Genomic DNA, 24354 nt, shown 5'->3' on the forward strand with positions numbered 1-24354 from the left:
TTTATGTTAGCCATAAGAGTGACCTGGGTATTTACTACATGCACTACTTTTTCTTCTGTTGCTATGCAATTTTTCCTTTATTTCCTAACTTAAATTTTTTTTTTTAATTTGACAGAGAGAGAGATAGATCACAAGTAGGCTGAGAGGCAGGCAGATAGGGTGAAGCAGGCTCCCTGCTGTGCAGAGAGCCTGATGCGGGGCTCGATCCCAGGACCCTGAGATCATGACCTGAGATGAAGGCAGAGGCTTAACCCACTGAGCCACCCAGGCGCCCCTCCTTTATTTCCTAACTTTTAAACTTTGCTTCTTCATCTTCCTCATTCCAAAACAGGGCCCTTCCAGCCTCTTGCTTAATCATCATCAATCATTATCATCATTACATATTGATTACCACCACGAGCAGCAACAGCACCACCATCATTACGATCATCATCACTACCATTTAGTGCTAATGAGAGCAAAAAATACATCTATTTCTTATATATCATCAAGAAAGTATTGTGATTCCCCTTTGAGGAAATGAGGTCAAATAACTTGTTCAGAGTTACACATTTAGTAACTTAAAAAAACAAAAACAAAAACAAAACAAAAAAACCCACAAGATTTAAACCTGGGCTTGATTGATTCCAAAGCCCAAACTGTTAGCTACTGTGCCATATTGTTTTCAAGATTCTTTTTTAACAATCAATAAAACTAAAAGCCAAACTATGGAATGGGAAGGAATATTTGCAAAAGAATATCTGATGAAGTGTTAGTATCCAAAATATAAAGAGAACTTACACAACTTAACACCCAAAAAACAAATAATTCAATTAAAAAATGGACAGAAGACATGTAATTATTTCTCTAAAGAAGACATACAGATGGCCAACAAACACATGAAATGATATTCATAATCACTTACCATTAGGGAGGTAAAAATCAAAACAATGAGATATCACCTAATATATGTCAGAATGTCTAAAACCAAAACACAAGAAAAACGGGTATTGGTGAGAATGTGGAGAAAAAGGAACACTTGCGCACTCTTGGTGGAATGCGAAATTCTTTTATTTATTTATTTATTTATTTATTTTTTATAAACATGCACTATATTTTTATCCCCAGGGGTACAGGTCTATGAATCGCCAGGTTTACACACTTCACAGTACTCACCAAAGCACATACCCTCCCCAATGTCCATAACCCCACCCCCTTCTCCCATCCACCCTCCCCCCAGCAACCCTCAGTTTGTGTTGTGAGATTAAGAGTCACTTATGGTTTGTCTCCCTCCCAATCCCATCTTGTTTCATTCATTCTTCTCCTACCCCCTTAAGCCCCCATGTTGCATCACCACTTCCTCATATCAGGGAGATCATATGATAATTGTCTTTCTCCGCTTGACTTATTTCACTAAGCATGGTACGCTATAGTTCCATCCACGTTGTCGCAAATAGCAAGATTTGATTTCTTTTGATGGCTGCATTGTATTCCATTGTGTATATATACCACATCTTCTTGATCCATTCATCTGTTGATGGACATCTAGGTTCTTTCCATACTTTGGCTATTGTGGACATTGCTGCTATAAACATTCGGGTGCACGTGCCCCTTCGAATCACTATGTTTGTATCTTTAGGGTAAATACCCAGTAGTGCAATTACTGGGTCATAGGGCAGTTCTATTTTCAACATTTTGAGGAACCTCATGCTGTTTTCCAGAGTCGTTGCACCGGCTTACATTCCGACCAACAGTGTAGGAGGGTTCCCCTTTCTCCACATCCTTGCCAGCATCTGTCCTTTCCTGACTTGTTAATTTTAGCCATTCTGACTGGTGTGAGGTGATATCTCATTGTGGTTTTGATTTGTATTTCCCTGATGCCGAGTGATATGGAGCACTTTTTCATGTGTCTGTTGGTCATCTGGATGTCTTCTTTGCAGAAATGTAGGTTCATGTCCTCTGCCCATTTCTTGATTGGATTATTTGCTCTTTGGGTGTTGAGTTTGCTAAGTTCTTTATAGATTTTGGACACTAGTCCTTTATCTGATATGTCATTTGCAAATATCTTCTCCCATTCTGTCAGTTGTCTTTTGGTTTTGTTAACTGTTTCCTTTGCTGTGCAAAAGCTTTTGATCTTGATAAAATCCAAATAGTTCATTTTTCCCCTTGCTTCCCTTGCCTTTGGCGATGTTCCTAGGAAGATGTTGCTGTGGCTGAGGTCGAAGAGGTTGCTGCCTGTGTTCTCCTCAAGGATTTTGATGGATTCCTTTCTCACATTGAGGAACTTCATCCATTTTGAGTCTATTTTCGTGTGTGGTGTAAGGAAATGGTCCAATTTCATTTTCTGCATGTGACTGTCCAATTTTCCCAATACCATTTATTGAAGAGGCTGTCTTTTTTCCATTGGACATTCTTTCCTGCTTTGTCAAAGATTAAGTTGACCATAGAGTAGAGGGTCTATTTCTGGGCTTTCTATTCTGTTCCATTGATCTATGTGTCTGTTTTTGTACCAGTATACAATGCTGTCTTGATGATGACAGCTTTGTAATAGAGCCTGAAGTCCGGATTGTGATGCCACCAACTTTGGTTTTCTTTTTCAATATTCCTTTGGCTATTCGAGGTCTTTTATGGTTCCGTATAAATTTTAGGATTATTTGTTCCATTTCTTTGAAAAAGATGGATGGTACTTTGATAAGAATTGCATTAAATGTGTAGATTGCTTTAGGTAGCATAGACATTTTCACAATATTTATTCTTCCAATCCAGGAGCATGGAACATTTTCCATTTCTTCGTGTCTTCCTCAATTTCTTTCATGAGTACTTTATAGTTTTCTGAGTATAGATTCTGTGCCTCTTTGGTTAGGTTTATTCCTAGATATCTTATGGTTTTGGGTGCAGTTGTAAATGGGATTGACTCCTTAATTTCTCTTTCTTCTTTCTTGTTGTTGTTGTAGAGAAATGCAACTGATATCTGTGCATTGATTTTATATCCTGACGCTTTACTGAATTCCTGTATAAGTTCTAGCAGTTTTGGAGTGGAGTCTTTTGGGTTTTCCACTTATAGTATCATATCATCTGCGAAGAGTGATAGTTTGACTTCTTCTTTGCCGATTTGGATGTCTTTAATTTCCTTTTGTTGTCTGATTGCTGAGGCTAGGACTTCTAGTATTATGTTGAAGAGCAGTGGTGATAATGGACATCCCTGCTGTGTTCCTGACTTTAGCGGAAAAGCTTTCAGTTTTTCTCCATTGAGAATGATATTTGCAGTGGGTTTTGCATAGATGGCTTTGATAATATTGAGGTATGTGCCCTCTGTCCCTACACTTCTTGAGTTTTGATTAGGAAGGGATGCTGTACTTTGTCAAATGCTTTTTGAGCATCTATTGAGAGTATCATATGGTTCTTGTTCTTTCTTTTATTGATGTGTTGTATCACATTGATTGATTTGCAGATGTTGAACCAACCTTGCAGCCCTCCTGGTCATGGTGAATAATCCTTTTAATGTACTGTTGAGTCCTATTGTCTAGTATTTTGGTGAGAATTTTCGCATCTGTGTTCATCAAGGATATTGGTCTGTAGTTCTCTTTTTTGATGGGATCCTTGTCTGGTTTTGGGATCAAGGTGATGCTGGTCTCATAAAATGAGTTTGGAAGTTTTCCTTCCATTTCTACTTTCTGGAACAGTTTCAGGAGAATAGGAATTAGATCTTCTTTAAATGTTTGGTAGAATTCCCCCGGGAAGCCATCTGACCCTGGGCTTTTGTTTGTTTGGAGATTTTTAATGACTGTTTCAATCTCCTTACTGGTTATGGGTCTGTTCAGGCTTTCTATTTCTTTCTGGTTCAGTTGTGGTAGTTTATATATTTCTAGGAATGCATCCATTTCTTCCAGATTGTCAAATTTGTTGGTGTAGAGTTGCTCATAGTATGTTCTTATAATTGTTTGTATTTCTTTGGTGTTAGTTGTGATCTCTCCTCTTTCATTCATGATTTTATTTATTTGGGTCCTTTCTCTTTTCTTTTTGATAAGTCTGGCCAGGGGATTATCAATTTTATTAATTCTTTCAAAGAACCATATCCTAGTTTCGTTGATTTGTTCTATTGTTTTTTTGGTTTCTATTTCATTGATTTCTGCTCTGATCTTTATGATTTCTCTTCTCCTGCTGGGCTTAGGGTTTCTTTCTTGTTCTTTCTCCAGCTCCTTTAGGAGTAGGGTTAGGTTGTGTACCTGAGACCTTTCTTGTTTCTTGCGAAAGCCTTGCACAGCTATATATTTTCCTCTTAGGACTGCCTTTGTTGTGTCCCACACATTTTGAACCATTGTGTTTTCATTATCATTTGTTTCCATGGTTTTTTTCAATTCTTCTTTAATTTCCTGGTTGACCCATTCATTCTTTAGAAGGATGCTGTTTAGTCTCCATGTATTTGGGTTCTTTCCAAACTTCCTCTTGTGGTTGAGTTCTAGCTTCAGAGCATTGTGGTCTGAAAATAGGCAGGGAATGATCCCAATCTTTTGATACTGGTTGAGTACTGATAGGACCGAGGATGTGATCTATTCTGGAGAATGTTCCATGTGCACTAGAGAAGATTGTGTATTCTGTTGCTTTGGGATGAAATGTTCTGAATATATCTGTGATGCTCATCTGGTCCAGTGTGTCATTTAAGGCCTTTATTTCCTTGTTGATCTTTTGCTTGGATGATCTGTCCATTTCAGTGAGGGAAGTGTTAAAGTCCCCTACTATTATTGTATTATTGTTGATGTGTTTCTTTGATTTTTTTATTAATTGGTTTATATAGTTGACTGCTCCCATGTTGGGGGCATAGATATTTAAAATTGTTAGATCTTCTTGTTGGACAGACCCTTTGAGTATGATATAGTGTCCTTCCTCATCTCTTATTAGAGTCTTTGGCTTAAAATCTAACTGATTTGATATAAGGATTGCCACTCCTGCTTTCTTCTGATGTCCATTAGCATGGTAAATTCTTTTCCACCCCCTCACTTTGAATCTGGAGGTGTCTTCGGGCTTAAAATGAGTGTCTTGTAGGCAACATATAGATGGCTTTTGTTTTTTTACCCATTCTGATACCCTGTGTCTTTGGAGCATTTAGTCCATTAACATTCAGGGTAACTATTGAGAGATATGAATTTAGTGCCATTGTATTGCCTGTAAGGTGACTGTTACTGTATATGGTCTCTGTTCCTTTCTGATCTACCACTTGTAGGCTCTGTCTTTGCTTAGAGGACCCCTTTCAATATTTCCTGTAAAGCTGGTTTGGTGTTTGCAAATTCTTTCAGTTTTTATTTATCCTGGAAGCTTTTAATCTCTCCCTCTATTTTCAATGATAGCCTAGCTGGATATAGTATTCTTGGCTGCATGTTTTTCTCGTTTAGTGCTCTGAAAATATCATGCCAGCTCTTTCTGGCCTGCCAGGTCTCTGTGGATAAGTCAGCTGCCAATCTAATATTTTTACCATTGTATGTTACAGACTTCTTTTCCCGGGCTGCTTTCAGGATTTTCTCTTTTTCACTAAAACTTCTAAATTTTACTATTAGGTGACGGGGTGTGGGCCTATTCTTATTGATTTTGAGGGGTGTTCTCTGCACCTCCTGAATTTTGATGCTTGTTCCCTTTGTCATATTGGGGAAATTCTCCCCAATAATTCTCTCCAGTACACCTTCAGCTCCCCTCACTCTTTGTTCTTCTTCTGGAATCCCAATTATTCTAATGTTGTTTCGTCTTATGGTGTCACTTATCTCTCGAATTCTCCCCTCATGGTCCAGTAGCTGTTTGTCCCTCTTTTGCTCAGCTTCTTTATTCTCTGTCATTTGGTCTTCTATATCACTAATTCTTTCTTCTGCCTCATTTATCCTAGCAGTGAGAGCCTCCATTTTTGATTGCACCTCATTAATAGCTTTTTTGATTTCAACTTGGTTAGATTTTAGTTCTTTTATTTCTCCAGAAAGGGCTTTTATATTTCCCAAGAGTGTTTCTCTAGTATATTCCATGCCTTTTTCAAGCCCAGCTAGAACCTTGAGAATTGTCATTCTGAACTCTAGATCTGACATATTACCCATGTCTGTATTGATTAGGTCCCTAGCCTTTGGTACTGCCTCTTGTTCTTTTTTTTTGTGGTGAATTTTTCTGCCTTGTAATTTTTCCCAGATAAGAGTATATGAAGGAGCAAGTAAAATACTAAAAGGGTGGCAAAAACCCCAGGAAAATATGCTTTAACCAAATCAGAAGAGATATTTCCCCAATAGATACCCTGCTCAGGTATCTAGACAGAAGTCTTGACTGCAAGCTTAGTTATATGGTTTCCTCTAGAATTTTTCATTTTCCTGCATTAGTGCAGTAATCAGGGTAGTAGCAAGGAGTTGGGATTTCTGTAATGGCAGCTAACGACAAGGGAGAAGACAGGAAACATCACCTGGGAAAGTGCCACACTGGGAGGTCATTTGGCGAAGGGACAGGCTCAGTCCTACAGGCCTTAAAGCATCACTGAACTGCAGCCTACTCCAGCAATAGAAGTCCATCCAAGTTCCTTTATGTCACTAAGAATGGTGTAATGAGGCTCCATGTACTTTGTTTATTATGACAAGGTGGTGTGTAAAGTTTTAGAAGTACTCCTATTCAAGATATTTTAAAGCCAATCGTGAGGGGGGAGAAAGGGGATAAAAAGAGGTTCAGAAAGAAAGAAAGAAAAAAGAAAGAAAGAAAGAGAGAAAAGATTTCAAAAAAGAAAATGAATAAAGAAATTATAAAAAAGAAATAAATATATATAGTAGATAAACTAGTTTAAAAATGTTAAAAAAGAAAAGGGTAAAATTAAAAAAAAATATTAGCCAAAGAAGAGAAAAAAAATGAAAAAGAAAAAAAATTAAATTAACTGCAAGACTAAAGAATCATAAGGAGAAAGCCATGAGTTCCGTGCTTTGAGTTCTCCTCCTCTGGAATTCTGCTGCTCTCCTTGGTATTGAAACTGCACTCCTTGGGAGGTGAACTTTGTCCTGTTTGGATTTCTTGTTTATCTGGTTGAGGGGCCTGTTGTAGTGATTCTCACGTGTCTTTGCCCCAGGCGGAATTGCACCGCCCTTACCAGGGGCTGGGCTGAGTAATCCGCTTGGGTTTGCTTTCAGGAGCTTTTGATCCCTGAGCGCTTTCTGTAGAGTTCCAGAGGATGGGAATACAAATGGCGGCCTCCTGGTCTCCAGCCCGGAGGAGCTGAGTGCCCAGGGCCCAATCCTCAGTGCGCCCTCAGAGAACAGCGCCCAGTAATTCCCATCTGCCTGACCTCCGGCCGCGCTCCGAGCTCACCGAGCCTGCGACTGGTTCAAGGTAACCCCAAGGTGTGAGCTCACTGTCAGCTCTGTCTCTATAGCCGGCTTTCCTGTTCTAATACCTGTAAGCTCTGCAACACGTAGACACCCCCAATCCTTCTGTGACCCTGTGGGACCTGAGGCCACGCTGACCCTGTGTGGTCTTCACCCCATTTTAGCCTCTGGAGCGATGTCCCTCAGTGGAACAGACTTTTAAAAGTCCTGATTTTGTGCTCCATTGTTACGCTGCTTGCCGGAAGCCGGCCCCTCCCCCCAGGGTCTATCTTCCTGTCACTTTGGATTCACTTCTCCGCCAGTCCTACCTTTCAGAAAGTGGTTGTTTTTCTGTTTCTAGAATTGCTGTTTTTCTTCTCTTCAATCTGCCGATGGATTTGTAGGTGTTTGCAATCCTTAGATAAGCTATCTAGCTGATCTCGTTCTAGCTGAAGTAGTCTCAGCCTGCTACTTTTCTGCCATCTTGACTCCTCCGGAATGTGAAATTCTTGATTCACATTTTCTATTCCTTGAGTATCTTAAATATGTTGATTCATCTTTCTGTTGTATAGTTTTGTTTTCAAAATCTGGTGTCCTTTGATTGTCTTTCCCATATATATGGGCCTTATTGTCTGGAAACTTATAGTACTTTTTCTATTTACCTTTAAATTACCTTTAAAGTTCAGTAATTTTACTAGACTATGTCCTGATAATGACCATTCTATGTAAATTTTTCCAGGTAAACAGTGTATGTTTTAGGTATTTAGTTCCAAATATTTTATTTCAGAAGTCATGCCAACAAACTGGACAACCTAGAAAAAATGGATACAGTCCTAGAAACATATAACCCCTAAAAACTGAAAGAAGAAGAAATATAAAATTTGAACAGATTACCAGTGATGAAATTGAATCAGTAATTAAAAAAAAAAATTCCAACAAACAAAAGTCCAGGACCAGACAGCTTTGTGGTTGAATTCTACCAAACACTTAAAGAGTTAAAATCCATTCTTCTCAAACTATTCCAAAAATAGAAGAGGAAGGAAAGTTTCCAGATTCATTCAATGCATTACCCTGATAATGATAATGATAATCAGATAATCACACATACACACACACACACACACAAAAACAAAACAAAACAAAACAAAACAAAACAAAACCCACTATAAGCCAGTATCTATCTCTAATTAACATGGATACAAAAATCTTCAACAAAATATTAGCAAACCAAATCCAACAATATATTAAACAAAATCATTCAGCACTATCAAGTGAGATTTGTTCTTAGGACACAAAGATGGCTCAATAGTCCAAATCAACCTTGTGATACATCATATCAGTATCAATTATATCAATAAGAAAAATGATAAAACTATATGATTATTTCAAAGCTGAGTGAAATAAGTCAAGCAGAGAGAGTCAATTATCATACAGCATGCATTCTTGACAAAAACCTTCAATAAAGTAGGTTTAGAGGAAACATACCTCAACATAATGGAGGCCATATGCCAAAAACTGACAACTAACATCATGCTAAGTAGTGAATAACTGAGAGCTTTCCCCCTATTCTCAGGAAGAAGACAACAATGTCCATTCTCACCACTGTTATTTAACTTAATACTGGAAGTCCTAGACACAGCAATCAGACAGGAAAGTGTTAAGATGCCTATACTACCCAAAACAATCTATACATTTAATGCAATCTATATCAAAATACTTTTGGCATTTTTCATAGAATTTGCAGCCAATCCTAAAATTTGCATGGAACCACAGAAGACCCAGATTTCCAAAGTAATCTTTGTAAGCAGGAACAGAACTAGAGATTATCACAACAATCCAAGATATCAAGATTGTACCCCCAAGCTGTAGTAACCAAAAAAGCATCATACTGGCACTATAGACACATAGATCAATGGAACCAGATAGAGAGCTCAAAAATAAACCCACAACTATATGGTCAATGACTCTTCAGCAAAGGATATGCAATGGGAAAAAGGCAGTCTCTTCAATAAATGGTGTTCAGAAAAGTGGACAGCAACATGCAAAAGAATGAAACTGGAAGACAACCTACTGAATGGGAGAATATTTTTGCCAATAACATAAATGATTATAAAGGATACTAATCCTTTGTATTAGTATCCAAAATATGTAAAGAACTTAAACAACTCAACACCAAAGCAAATAATCCAATTTAAAATGGACAGAAGACTTGAACAGACATTTCTCCAAAGAAGACATACAGATGACCGAAAAACACATAAAAGTAGCTCAGCAACACTCATCATCAGGAAAATGCTGATCAAAATTACAATGAGATAATACCTTATACCTGTCAGAATGGCTAAAATAAAAAACACAAGAAAAGCAACTGTTGGCCAGGATATGGAGAAAGAGGAAAACTCTTTTGCTGTTGATGGGAATGCAAACTGGTGCAGGCACTTTGGAAAACAGTATGGATGTTCTTTAAAACATTAAAAATAGAATTACCATATGATCCAGAAATTCCACTACTGAGTCTTTACCCAAATAATACAATAATACTAATGCAAAAAGATATGCACCCCTATGTTTATTGCAGCATTATTTATAATAACCAAGATATGGAAGCAGCCCAAGTGTCTATCAATAGATGAATGGATAAAGAAGAGGATCTATCGACCGATCTATCTATCTATCTATCTATCATCTATCATCCATCTCTCTACCTATCTATCAGCTATAATGGAGTATTACTCAGCCATAAAAAAAGAACGAAATCCTGCCATTTGCAACAACAAGGATGGATATAGTCAGTATAATCCTAGGTGAAGTAAGTTAGTCAAAGACAAATATCATATAATTCCGTTAATATGTGAAATTTAAGAAATAAAACAAATGAACAAAGAGAAAAAGAGACAAACCAAAAAACTGACTGTTAGAGAACCAATTGATAGTTACAATGGTTACCAGAAGGGAGGTGGGTGGGGGAATAGGTGAAAGGGATGAAAGGGATTAAGAGCACAATTATCCTGATGAGCACTAATAATGCATAGAATTGTGGAATCACTGAAACTAATTTTTATACCTGAAACTAATATAACACTCTATGCTAACTATATTGGAATTAAAAAAAAACTATTAAGTAAATATGGGTGTTAAATAAAAGACATTTTAAACATTAAAATTATCAAAAAACTTATTACATTTAACAAAAGAGATTTCACAGGGTTCAAGAAGAAACAACTCTATTCCTTCTTCAGTGTCTTTGTAACTCTGCCTTGTGGCTTAGTTGTTTTTTTTAAATCACAGATAAAATCTCTGGTAGTCTCCTAAAATTTTCAACTTACTCTCATTTAAAAGTTTTATGATGACTGTCAGTTGCAAGAGTGGTTGATTTTTAGTAATTAATATGATCTGTTTAATATAATACTAAAAATTATGAACTTAAAGTTTTTCCCTTCCAACAATTTTGTACTGCTTGAGGCTGGAAGGGAGTGTATTTGTTTGACATATGATCAGATTCTCTATAGTATAATCTTTTGAGTCCTTTCTTTCTTTTCTCTCGGTTTACTAGTCATGGATTCTGACTTCTATAGTTGAAAAGTGGTGGCTGAGGGAGAAAAACAAAGAGATGAAAAGTCTTGTTTTTTGTTGTAGGTCCAGATGGCTTTTTCTGATGTGTCATCTTGGTTAGGCTGCAGTCCTGTTATTCAAGTGAACACTAACCAAGGTGTCTTATTGTGATGGGGTTTTGCAGATATAAGTCAAGTCCCAAATCAGTTGACTTTAAGTGATATTGACTTGAAGTAAGGGAGGTGATAGTTTGGAAGACCTAGACTTAATCAACTAGAAAGCATTAAATCAAGGCTAGAGCAACAGAGACAGAGAAAGAGAGAGATAGGGAGGAATAGGGTAGAAGGAAGAGGAGAGGAGAAGGAGGAGGAAGGAGGAGGAGGGGGGGGAAGGAAGGTGAGAAGGAGGTAAATTCTGTTTGTAGTTTGCTTCTTTTTGAGTCTACTTTATGATTTGTATCCTTTCTCCCCCAAATTATCAATTTCACTTAGATTTTTAAAATTTGATAATGTTTCTAGAATACGTGTATGTTTTTCTCTCTTTCTACATTTTTTTCCTGGTATTAAGTGACTTTTCAGAACTTTCTTTAGCTTGGAAATCTTTTTTTTTTCTTTTTACATCTTTAATGGTTGCTTCTTCTTAATCTAATCAGACTATCTTAGTGCTGTCAATAGCTAATCCATCTAGTTTATCATATGCTTTTTTATAAACATTTTGAAAACATTCAAATTTACCAGTTGTGTTAATGCTTTACAGAGTCTATCTTCTTAACCTCAGTTTCCATGGTTATCTTTTAGTCATTGCCTACTTAGATCTTGATCTGGTTCTTCTCTGGTGCTTGATCAGTTGTCTTAAAAAGTCTGAATCCTTCCCTACCTGTTGTTACCATCTTAATATAAGATGCAGGTTTCACTTAAATGGTCCTCTTATGAAATGAGTCTCAGGATCTGCCATGCCTGTTTTCCCCACAGTTCTCATTTCTGGTACCTCCTCATGTATTGAACATCTTGGCTCATTGACTTTCAATCAACTACTTTCTCTTTTTGTGTTTTCTATTATAAGTAGAATGGGTCTACTCTCCATTTTTTAATTCCTTATTATTTTAATTTCTTTATAATTTTCTTTTGAATTTTGAGAATGTATTTGTGCTTTCCTGGACCAATTTTATTCTCCCGAGTCTCCAATATTCTTCTTATTGTCTCTGAGATAATTTTAAATTTAGCTGTCAGTTTTTTCATCTTCATACTATCTTTACTAATTTCAATTTATTCTCTCTTCATAACTGCTGGTCTAATTTTCCAGATTTAATACTATCTCAAATCTTGCTAAAAACACTAAATAAAAGAATAAATGAAACAAGATGGGATTGGGAGGGAGACAAACCATAAGTGACTCTTAATCTCACAAAACAAACCGAGGGTTGCTGGGGGAGGGAGGGTTGGGAGAAGGGGGGTGGGGTTATGGACATTGGGGAGGGTATGTGCTTTGGTGAGTGCTGTGAAGTGTGTAAACCTGGAGATTCACAGACCTGTACCCCTGGGAATAAAAATATATTATATGTTTATAAAAAATTTAAAAAAATAAAAAGGAAAAAAAAATTTAAAAAACCACTAAATAGAAAATTTCCAAATTTATCTCCCCTTCTCATTTTTTTCACCATTTGTCTATTTTGGAGGGGCAGACCTCTCACAATATGGGCTCTTGGAGCCATATTTTCTGGGTATGGAGACCTGTTTCCATTTCCATGTCATTAAAGAGAAAGATCTGAAGATTTATATATTCTCAGATTTGGCTGAAAGGAAAGTTTGAATTAAAAGCTTTCTCTCAGATTAATGTGGATCTCAGTCTTAATCTAACAGACCCAGAGGCAGAGTGGAAAATTTAGAGTTATGTTACTTGTATTATAAAACTTTAGAAACTGAGCTACTTGGGGAAACAGAGGTTATGTGGTCCAGAATTTAAGTTGGTGGCAGTTGACAGAGAGAGCCAACATACTTCTTGTTGATGTGAATTGTTTGCCAGGGTTTGAAATGATGGTGCCTTTATTGCTAATGACCAAAGTGTCTATGTCATATATAAGCAAGAAAGAAATGCTGCCATAATATATATTTTTAAATTTAATTTTATAGCTTTTGCTTTATTTTGAATTTAATTTTTCTGATATAATTCTTAATTAGAAATGGAGAATCCTATAGCAGTAAAATATCACCTATGTGAATTAACATCACAGATGTGGGAGGGACAGTTTGAGAGAAACTCTGAGTCAATTTGAATTAATGAAAAGCATAGAAATTTTTTAAAACAAAGAAATACATGTTTTCAAGTATATTAGCAATTAACTACTAATAGAGTGTTTTTTCAAGTAGAGGCCTCAGTGTCAATTTTTAATTAAAATCTTACATTTGTGTGAGAATAATTTAATTTAAGAATTGTGGCAATTTAAGTTAGTCCTAGTAACAAAGGTAAATTTGCCATATATATGATTTATCTTTGATATTTAAAGTTAATATACTTCACAGTAAATTATTATAGATTTTGAGATTATAGTTGGTTCACTAAAGTATATTCTATATTTGACATATATTTATTCTCTATATATATAATGTATTCTGTGTAGTCTATATCAAATGACTTTTATCAGTTTAATGAAGTCACATCTTTTGATCTAATTAACTTGCATTATGATTTTAGAAACTTAATCTCTAAACAGAATTTGATAACTCTTGTAGGCCAGCAGAGAACTGTCTTCTCTCCATTTATCCTAGGCATTTTATTTTATTTTTTTAGCCACTTTATTCAAGTATGCCTGACATACAAAAAACTGTACATATTTGATATATACAACTTGATGAGTTTGGAGCTAAGTAAACTTTCATGAAACCATCACCACAATCTATGCCATAAACTTATTTGTCACTTCTAAAAGTTTCCTCCTACTCCCTTTATTCATGATATCTCGATTCAAGAATATTTTATACAGTGGTCATGGGATTAATAGGTTCCCCCAAGAAGCTCACTGTCTTCTTAAGTTTCACATGCCAAATTGACAGTGTGTTCCACATATTTCTAGAAAGATATTCTTTTACAACGTGGGAGTTTTAAATCAATCCTTTCTTCAATGTGGTCTCCCGTATCCTATATCTCATCGGTATTTCTTGATATTTTTGAGGATGGAATACATTTTTTTCTAGTTTTGCTTGCTGCTATAGCTTTCTTCCCATTTCTGGGAAGGGAAAATTAGAATATCTTTTTCAAATTAATGTTCTAACCCATGCATTTCAAAATTGAATTTGAAGTTAGTTACTGAAGTTATGTGAGGTAAGACATATCTAAATAGAAATATATTTATTCTTTACTTTTCAAAGTTCAAAATTAAGCTAAGTCAACCAAAAACTGTCAGGTTATTGGTATACATATTTTTCCTTTGTCCCTGTGTAATCCAGGTCAGTACAATGATCAGTTCCTTAGAAACATTCAGGCACTTATTGCAAATGATAGTATCATTAATAAAACTGAATTTATTGTCTAAATGTTTAATGCCATTGTATACTTCTACTCAATTAATTTAGTATTTAGTATCATTAAACTACCCCTGAAAAAAAGAAAATACAAAAGCACATATCATATCATATGTAAGTATGACTCTTTTAAATTGATTCACTTTTCCCCCATATCTGAGACTGGTAAAAGCTATAAACTCATGTATATTAACAAGATTCAGATGGCATGTGCATTTCCTATTTAAGTTTCTTCATGTCGATAGGCTATAGAAAAATAAACAAAAAATGTTCTTCCTCTTCTGTAACTGATTTTCTTTTTATAATTCTTAAGTACAGTTTTCTTTCTCTTAAAGGAACTTATTCTTTGCCTAGACCCAGAGAATTTTATATCAGAAAAGACACTAGATGTCATTTTTAAAAACTATAAATGATGATACTAAGGTGATTTGAGGAGTGGAAACCATGTTTTTTTATTCATTCTTCAGAATTCTCTAAAGCATGAACATCATGCACTTCAGGTTAAAATAACTTTTGATCAAGATTTCTTCAGTGGTCCTATTAGGTCTGCAGATGGGCTTCAGGATATGAATGAACTCCTTGATATCATGGGAAAGTGTGTATGTATCTATATGTATCTATGTGTGTATTTGAGTGTATGCATTTTTCTGGAAATGGCTTTCATTAGTGTCTTAAAAGTGGTCTGTGAATCTCCCAAAGGTTAATAAATACAGATATATATTAATGAAATATCCCATTATAGATAGTACAAGTTATAACAAATTTATTACAATATGGAGAGAGAAGATTTAAATAAACAAAAAGTAAGTTCAGAAGGCTCAGTATTCTGAAGTCACATATCTTAATATGAGAAAATAAACATCATATGTACATTAAATACTGCACAGGAATTAATAAGTTTCCCTAGCAGATATTTCTAATGATTAACTTAGAATTCAATTATATACCTGAAAAATCTCCTCTTAATAAATAGGAAGTGAAGGATGCCTGGGTGGCTCTGTGGGTTAAGTGTCTGTCTTCTGCTCAGATCATGATCCCAGCTTTCTGGGATCTAGCCCCCATGTCTGGTTGCCTACTCAGTGGGGAGTCTGCTTCTCCCTTCTCCTGCTCTTGTGCTCTCTCTCTCTCCCTCTCAAATAAATAAATAAAATCTAAAAAAATATGAAGTGAACAAAATGTATTTTATTTCCCCTTTTATTTTATAAATTCTATCATCTGATTTTAATTTAATTATCTACAGTAGGGGATGGTGCTTCTTTAATCTTTTAGAAGGAGAGGGAGAAAAAGAGAGTTGGAGGAAGAGAGAAGGAGAGAGAGATTTCTTATTTCTTCATCTCATTTAAATTTTGTCCTCATGAAAACCTCATGGCTTAAAAGAAAACAGCAAACAAATGATAAAAAACAGTGTATATTAATCTTTCTGAGATAAAGTTTCATAACATATTTATTACTCATGGTACATCACACACCAACAAAAATTAAATCCTCAGTCCCAAGTAGTAAACAAGAATTTCTTACAGTCTCTTGAGTAATCTTATTCCATAAACTCATATTGTGGTACTCTATTAAAAATAATGTAAGCTAATGCACAAGCATTGGTCAGTATACACCGTCCACTGAAAATCACTTCCTATTAATATTCCTGCCAGTCAACTTGTATTCAGTCAATCCAACTGTTTTTAATACCGGTGTCCTTGTGTATATTCACTCAAAACTCCACTCTCCTACAGATCATATGTGTATATATAGTAAAAATGATCAAAGATGGCTTTGTCATTCTTCTCTGGGTGAATAGTATATTATAATTTTCTTACAAAATACTTCTTAAAAACATACTTTAATCTGTATGCTCCAGTTAAAAGACAACAACAGCTATCTGAAATATAAATACATTTCATAATAAAGAGAAGCATAAATACAGAAATTATTCAAAATGATAACATTGTCTTCTAGGCAACATGGGAAGTAATTATCCAATTGACATTTATAATGCCTTATTTCCTATTCCTCTCTTCATAGTTTACATAACTTTCTAAAGTTTCACTTTAAATTTTAGATAAATAGAAACGTTGAAAATGAATTAAAATCTTATTGTGTTTTATATGTTTAACATGCCAGTAAGAACTAATACTTCTTAAAGGATTACATTATGATTAGTGGTTTATATAAATTGTTTTCTTTGAGGTAAGTATCATTATTTGTATTTCACTTATTATTTTTAGCAGGTTGGGAAACGTGTTCAGAGGGATGGATGAAACTCTTTCCCAGCATCCCTCATTAGTAATAGGAGAGGCAGGATGCACTCTCACAGTAGAAAAAAGGTAACCTTCATGAGAAATACAAAATTGGTTCTTAGCCACATTAACATGAAGGACAGAATTGCTTATCTGTGATTAATTCATTAAATTCATTTTGTTGGTGAAATTGGTGAATAGCAATATGTCAAAAATTCCAGTAATGGGGAATTTATTTTACCTAATGCTTAATTTTTCACTTCTGTTTATCTTCTATTCCAGCAAAGATCATCAAGTGGTAAATAGGTCAAAAACATCTTTATTTGCAAAAGTCCAGAAAGCATGTTTCAGCAAATTTCACATTACTGAAATTAACAATGAATCAAAATAAGTCTTCAGCATTGATTTAATTTATTCTTAATTTTGCTTGATGTTGGTCACTATATTGACAAATGTTAGTGTCTAGTAATGTTTTGTAGAAATATGGATATCACACACTATAATCATTATTTTATGAAATAATTTTACTTTTTGATTAGTGAAATCAGCTGAACCAAGGACTATATAATATGTATGGTGCTAGTCTATGGGAAGAAGGTTTTAATCTTTAGAACTTTTTAGTTATCTCTCAAATGTAGCTTATAGGAGGCAGTCAGAAGGGTGAATGAAAAAATTTGAATTCATTACCATATTTGTGAGAAACACAGAATTCTAATTTTATAGTATATGGTTTTTATTGTGGTTTTTAGTAATGTATGGGAATTTACTATTTTTTGTTTATGGAGTTTAAAGGTAAGAACCTTTTTAAATTATTGTACATAATATGAGTTCATAAATATTATGACCATTAAGTGTTGTTATAACTAGTTTGAGCCAATGGCTAGAGTTTCAAATAAACACTAACTTGTCTCAAAGATCTTTGAATGTTCTTCTATGTCCCCTTTTCTATTTGCCTTCTGAACAAGGAACACAAAATTTAATTGATGTATTTTTATATGTGTGACTAATTAGTATGTGGCTGAAGAACAGCATTGTGCTGCTTGTAGTATATATTAGTGCCTCTCCCACTTTTCCAAACATTAATAAACATTTTAATATTTCATAAAACTGGCTCTACATTATGAAAAATAAATCTGAACACTGTTAATACCCAATGGGATACATTAAAAACAGGGGACAATATGAACTACTGTGTAGCAGAGTACTTAACTCAAAAAATCATAATTTTTTACTGATGTTGGTGACCTCAATGAAGCTTAAGAGAGGGCTTGGACTTTCTAGAGAAGAACTGGTAGGTCATGAATGAGAGCAATATTGAGAAGGATGAAAATTTATCCTCAATTCAGCTCACTAGTGTATCAAAAAGAAGCAGTTGCAGAAGCCATCTGAAAATCATAAGGTCTGACTAATTCTATGCTTTAATCCATCATATGTCAGGATTTTCTCTAAGTCTTATTACTGTATCACTCTTTCCAATCATACCTTGACAAGTAGCAGGAAGAAGGGCAACACGTGAACAGGATAACACGTCAATGTACATTTTTTTTGTAAATTACACACAAAGATCTGAATATAATGATGGTGCTTCACTCATCTTTCTGCTCCCCTTTATGTAGGAATGTTTATGCAAGGGTATGCTCAGAGCATTGTGAATATAATTCATAATCAGTGGGCTGGAACAGAATATTTAAGTGTGTACATGGGTATCCGAGTGTTAGAACTCATAAGATTGAACTCAATACAAGCATTTCACAGAAATGGATGAGAAGACTTCATTTTATCTTTTTTTAATCCAAAATGAGAATAAGAAAAAATTGATTGATCTCATACAGTTTTGCTGGATCTTAAAAAAAAAACAACTTTCGTTTTTTTTTTTTTTAATTAATTATTTTATTTTTTTTATAAACATATATTTTTATCCCCAGGGGTACAGGTCTGTGAATCACGAGGTTTACACACTTCACAGCACTCACCAAAGCACATACCCTCCCCAATGTCCATAATCCCACCCCCTTCTCCCAAACCCCCTCCCCCCAGCAACCCTCAGTTTGTTTTCTGAGATTAAGAGTCACTTATGGTTTGTCTCCCTCCCAATCCCATCTTGTTTCATTGATTCTTCTCCTACCCACTTAAGCCCCCATGTTGCATCACCACTTCCTCATATCAGGGAGATCATATGATAGTTGTCTTTCGTTGTTTAAAAAAAGCATAATATTCCCATGAATATGGTTATATATACAAATTATAGAGTGGATTTTTAAAATTTCTTTTACCTATGTCTCTCATTAGTCACATTTTTTTTTTTACCATATACTAGTTTTTCTTTTAGTGCCGTTATGTGTCCTGTTAACATTGATGTTTTATACAAAATATATTTGATTTTCTATTGTTTTTAACTCAATACATTTTTAAGTAATATTCATCAGATTTGCACATACTCCTGTCAATTGTCTGATAACTGTGATTTGTAGATAGATCATAACTGTAAGTAAACTTTCTATCAGAGGCCTTTGCACATTTTCATAAAACCTACTCGTTTTTCAGAACTAAGCTTTCTGAGAGGGTCTCTCTGACCCCACTACACTGGGAAAAGAGGAGACTGTGTGATTTACTCTGGTAGATTGCCCATGCACATGTATGACAATTGACAGCTTGCTGGAGTTCAGCCAAAGCAATGGCCCAGGGACATTGGCTTTTCTTTCCCCAGGCTGATTGAATTTCCTTATTACATCATGATAGCTGGATTCCAAGAGTGAGGGTCCAGTAGACAGGAGATGGAAGCTCATACTTTCTAAAAGCTAGGCATAGGGTCATTTCTGCCAAGTTCTCCTGAAAGATGTCTTGTGGCACTATGAATCTTTTCTTCTTAGCTCCTTTTATGATGTTATTATATAGATATTTGAGTGATTTTTAAAATCTTCTGTCTCCCCATTATATTATAAGTGGTATGAATACTATGTCTCCAGCATTTAAACCAATGGCTAGCATATAAAGATGATCAATAGTATTTTTTATGAATAAATTAAATAAATTCAATATTTTGCTCATTTACTTGGGTGAAAAGCCATGCTTGTGTAGTGTTAAACTGATATCAGAGTCTGACTTTTGATTGAAGTAATTCACTGTATGGATTAGAAGAACATAGTTTTTCCAAGTTGAACAGACCATTCATTTAAAATTTTCTATCCATCACTGAATTTCTCTTTTTAGGAGGATCTATTTTCCTTAGTCACAAAAAATGTATTTAAAAAAGTTTGTAGTCAAATTTTATATTAACTTAGGTAGAATTAATAATGGGAATGAAAATATATATTATTTTTAGTTTTTAAAACTATTTTCCTCATATTATTATAGTATATATAACCATTAAGTATTAGACTAGTGGTTCTCAACTTGCCTGCATAATGGAAAAGAATAACAACTTTAAAATGTACTAATGCATGGATATTACCCCCAGAAATTCTGATTATCTCATCTGAAATACATTCTGAAAATTTATATTTTAAAAGATTAATAAATGATTATAATGTTAAACCAAGGTTGAGAATCACTGCTTTCCCCAGTTCTTCTCAACCCTGCCTCCTTGGTATGCCTCCTTGATATTAATGGGGTTTAGTTATTTATTTTTTTAAAACCCTATGTGATTCTACTTTGGAGTCACAGCTGATTATCACAGTGTCAGACACGATTGTTTGCCTTTTATACTTATTTCACACCAATTTATATCTTTTGGATTATGTTTTTTCCCAAATAATATATGTGTGCTTTAAAAAAAATCTCTTACCTATTTCTTATTTTGTGTTGTCAAAGTTATTGATAGTTAATACTTAATATATGCTTAACATCATTGCTTATATAAAATACTAGTGAACTTATTAATTACACCCTTTAAAAAATATTTATTTATTTGACAGAGAGAGAGACAGTGAGAGAGGGAACACAAGCAGGGAAGTGAAAGAGGGAGAAGCAGGCTTCCGGCTGAGCGGAGGGCCCGATGCTGGGCTTGATCCCAGGACTCTGGGATCATGACCTGAGCTGAAGGCAGATGCTTAACAACTGAGCCATAAAGCTGCCCATAATTACACTCTTAATATAATTTATTTCTTCTCTTTAAAAATGTTACACTTTGCTATGTGCTTATTATACTAATGGGTTACACCAAACATGCAGAATAGTTGTTTAGACTGCAACTTTGATTTGCCTAGCTCAGAGACTGAGATAATTGTGCACTGGGTCAACTAGTAGGAATAATAACACAAAGTAAATAGTTGCATACCTGATATAATTTGAAAAAACATATTTCCCAAGAGATAAGAAGTACATGCTGCTGTTTTCTTAAGGCCTGAGCCTGAAACACAAGGTCACTTCCGGTGTATCCCACTGTTCAAACAGTTGCAGGGCTCAGATTCAAAGAGAGGGGATGTAGACTGTACTTCTCAATAGGAGGACTATGAAAGAATTCAACCATTTTCAAAATTGTTAAATGAGCACACTAAAAAAGTGCAAGTAGTTATTTTCTTTTCTTGTATTATGGTGAACTATGTGCCAAAGTTGAGCCTCTTACTAAAAGCAACTGCAACTTTGGATATTATAAAAATAACATCTTAAATTCATCACATTGTTGATAAGAAATAAAGGAATAGTCAGGCCTAAGACTAAATGAAGATACATACTAAAAGAAATATGTGAAACACTGAAGCTGCTTTTGTTTTGAAGGCAGTTACAAAACTGAGTAAATTATGTTTCATAAATCTAATGGAACAGAACATAAAAATACAAGGTAGGAAATCCAATAGGAGACACTCTAAAAAGCTACAAGCTCAAAAGAACACTCTGGTATAAAAGCAAACTAGAAATAGCAAACTACCCCACCCCCCCCCAAAAAAAAAAAAAAAAAAAACAAAGAAAATTGCTCTATTCTGAACATTGGTGCTGATTGGAGGTGTAAAAAATGAATATTGAGAATAAGCAAAAATAAGCTGGTTTTTAACCCATAGTTGGAGTCTGAAGTCCTAGTATTGTGGTAACCAGAAAATATCCTTAATAGTCACTTTAATGACTATTGAAAGTCATACAACAAAGTAGCATACAGCAATTAAAAAAGAAAAGTAAGTAATACAAAAAGGTAAATTGAGAAAAAGAAGAAGCCAGACATAACATTTATAGTCTGTAATAGGATTATATGAGTTTCAACAATGGGCAAACTCAAGCTATATTGTTTAGGGATGCAAAATTAGATGGGAAAACTAGAAATAAAGCAGTAGATGAATTCTACATAAATGAGAATAGTCTGTATTTCTAATCAAATGAGAAAAGGTTTTAATCAGTTAAGACATTAAAAAATTACAACATTGTTAGGAGATTTTAACTCATGCTTCTTAGTAATTGATAAAAGAGATAAATAAAGGTAACTAATTAAGTCAGAGAAGTTAGAAAGCTTTTTGAATAATGAAATTCATTTTCTATAAATCAATCACATTTCTGTACTTGACAAAGCAAGTAATTATGATACAAAAATACAAAGAATCTAGGAATGATTTAAGAGAATTTATGCATGTCCTTTATGTTAAGAACATTTTGAAGACACTGAAAGAGTACCAAATAATGGATATATTAATCATGTTATTGATTAGAAGTCACAGTGTTATATTAGTAGATTTAAGAAATTCTATTTTTTTCAAGAAATTCTAAAAAAATATTAACAGGCTTCTATATAAGTATGTATAGTTGTGTAAATGTAATTTGATAAACTTGTTGAAAATATATGTGGATGAGCAAAGGGCAAAGAATAACCAATTAATCAGGAAGTAGAACAAAGCAGGGAGACTTGCTTTTTGGTATAAGCAGTAATTATATTATTACTACAGTAACTAATTCAGAGGTTTAATGGTGAGGGGATAAGCAAATTAGTGAAATGATGTGGAAATACATCTATGGAAATAGTAATCTGACTTATGCAAACTAGTAGGAAAAAAAATAAATGATGTTAGGATATATAATTATGTATATGGAATGAAAATGAAGTTGGAATCCTACCTCTTTTCATGCATAAAAATAAATTACAGTTGTCTTAAGAAACCAGATGTAGAAGGAAAACTACAAACTTTTGTAAAAACCATATGGGAGAATTTTTTTAAGCTATTGAGTTAAAGAAAGTTTTCTTTTTTTCCTCCAAATTCTTATTTAAATTCCAGTTAGTTAACATACAGTTAGTTTTAAGTATAGAATTTAGTGATTCCTCACTTACATGCAATACCTAGTACTCATCACAACTAGTGCCCTCCTTATTACTAATCAACTATTTACCCCATTCCTGCCCACCTACCCTTCAGTAACCATCAGTTTATTCTCTATAAAGAAGAGTCTGTTAAGAGTCTGTTTATTGGTTTGCCTGATTTTTTTCCCCCATGTTCATTAGTTTTGTTCCTTAAATTCCACAGATGAATGAAATCATATGGTATTTGTCTTTCTTTGACTAACTTATTTTGTTTAGCATAATACTCTCTAGATCCATCCATGTCACTGCAAACAGCAATTTCATTCTTTTTTATGCCCAACTAATATTCCTGTGTGTGCACGCATGTGTGTGTGTGTGTGTGTGTGTGTGTGTGTGTGTGTGTGTACACCACCTCTTCTTTATCCATTCATCACTTAATGGACATTTGGGCCCTTTCCATAATTTGGCTGTTGTTGGTAATGCTGCTATAAACATAGGGGTGCATATATCCCTTTGAATCAGTATTTTTGTACCTTTTGTGTAAATATCTAGTAGTGCAATTGCTGGATTGTAGGGTAATTCTATTTTTAACTTTTTGAGGAAACTCCATATTGTTTTCCAGAGTGGCTGCACCAGTTTGCATTTGCACCAACAGTGTAAGAGAGTTCCCCTTTCTCCACATCCTCGCCAACACCTTTTGTTTCCTGTGTAGTCATTCTGACTGGTATGAGGTGGTATCTCACTATAGTTTTGATTTGTATTTCCCTGATGATGAACGATGTTGAGCATCCTTTTATGTGTCTCTTAGCCATATGTATGTCTTAAGGTAAAGAAAATTTTCTTAAATACACACAATAGAAATCATGTAATGAAAAGGTTGATAAATTTAGTGACATTAAAGATAAGAACTTGTGTTAAGAGGCATCATAAATACAATGAAAAGACAATCTACATATTAGAAGAAAATAAATATATCTGACAAAGAATGGGTATTAAAAACTTACAAATGAATCATGAAATCAATAAGATAAAGGTAAACAATATATGATAAAATGGTCAGAAGACTTGAGCACGCACTTTACAAAGAGAAAGTCAAAGTTGCCAATGAACACAAAAGAAGACTACAATGCAATAGCACTTAACGCTCAACAGAGGGACAAATATTAAAAGCCTAGAAAATACCAAATGATGGTAATGATGTAGAACAACCAAAATCATTATACCTTAGTACAACTACTTTAGAATCTCATAAAATTATACAGAATCATTCTTATGACATAAGTTCAATTCCTATACCTGCAGTAAGAGATATGTACAAAATGTTTAAAGCAGTAATGTTTTAAAAAGGAAAAATGTTTTTGGAAATCAACCCATCAATCTTTCAATAGTCAAATGAATAAATGGGTTTTGTTGTATTCACATAGTGGGATACATAGTAAAAAAAAAAAAAAAAAAAAAAAAGAACCAGAACTATATCCCTCAGTATGGCGGAATTTGCAAAAAATGTTAGTCTTAAGCAAGAGAAACAAGGAGAATACATACCA

At 34.4% G+C, this 24354-nt stretch overlaps 1 long non-coding RNA gene across 1 annotated transcript; it reads left to right on the plus strand.

Annotated features, from left to right (window-relative positions):
* Positions 1–839: 839 nt before the first annotated feature.
* LOC116587792 lies at positions 840–22696 on the plus strand. Its single transcript, XR_004284644.1, has 3 exons — positions 840–914; positions 10900–10906; positions 22685–22696. It is a non-coding gene; the product is annotated as an uncharacterized LOC116587792 (long non-coding RNA).
* The last annotated feature ends 1658 nt before the right edge of the window (positions 22697–24354 follow it).

This window comes from Mustela erminea, chromosome 4, assembly GCF_009829155.1.
Source record: "Mustela erminea isolate mMusErm1 chromosome 4, mMusErm1.Pri, whole genome shotgun sequence".
Classification (NCBI taxonomy): Eukaryota; Metazoa; Chordata; class Mammalia; order Carnivora; family Mustelidae; genus Mustela; species Mustela erminea.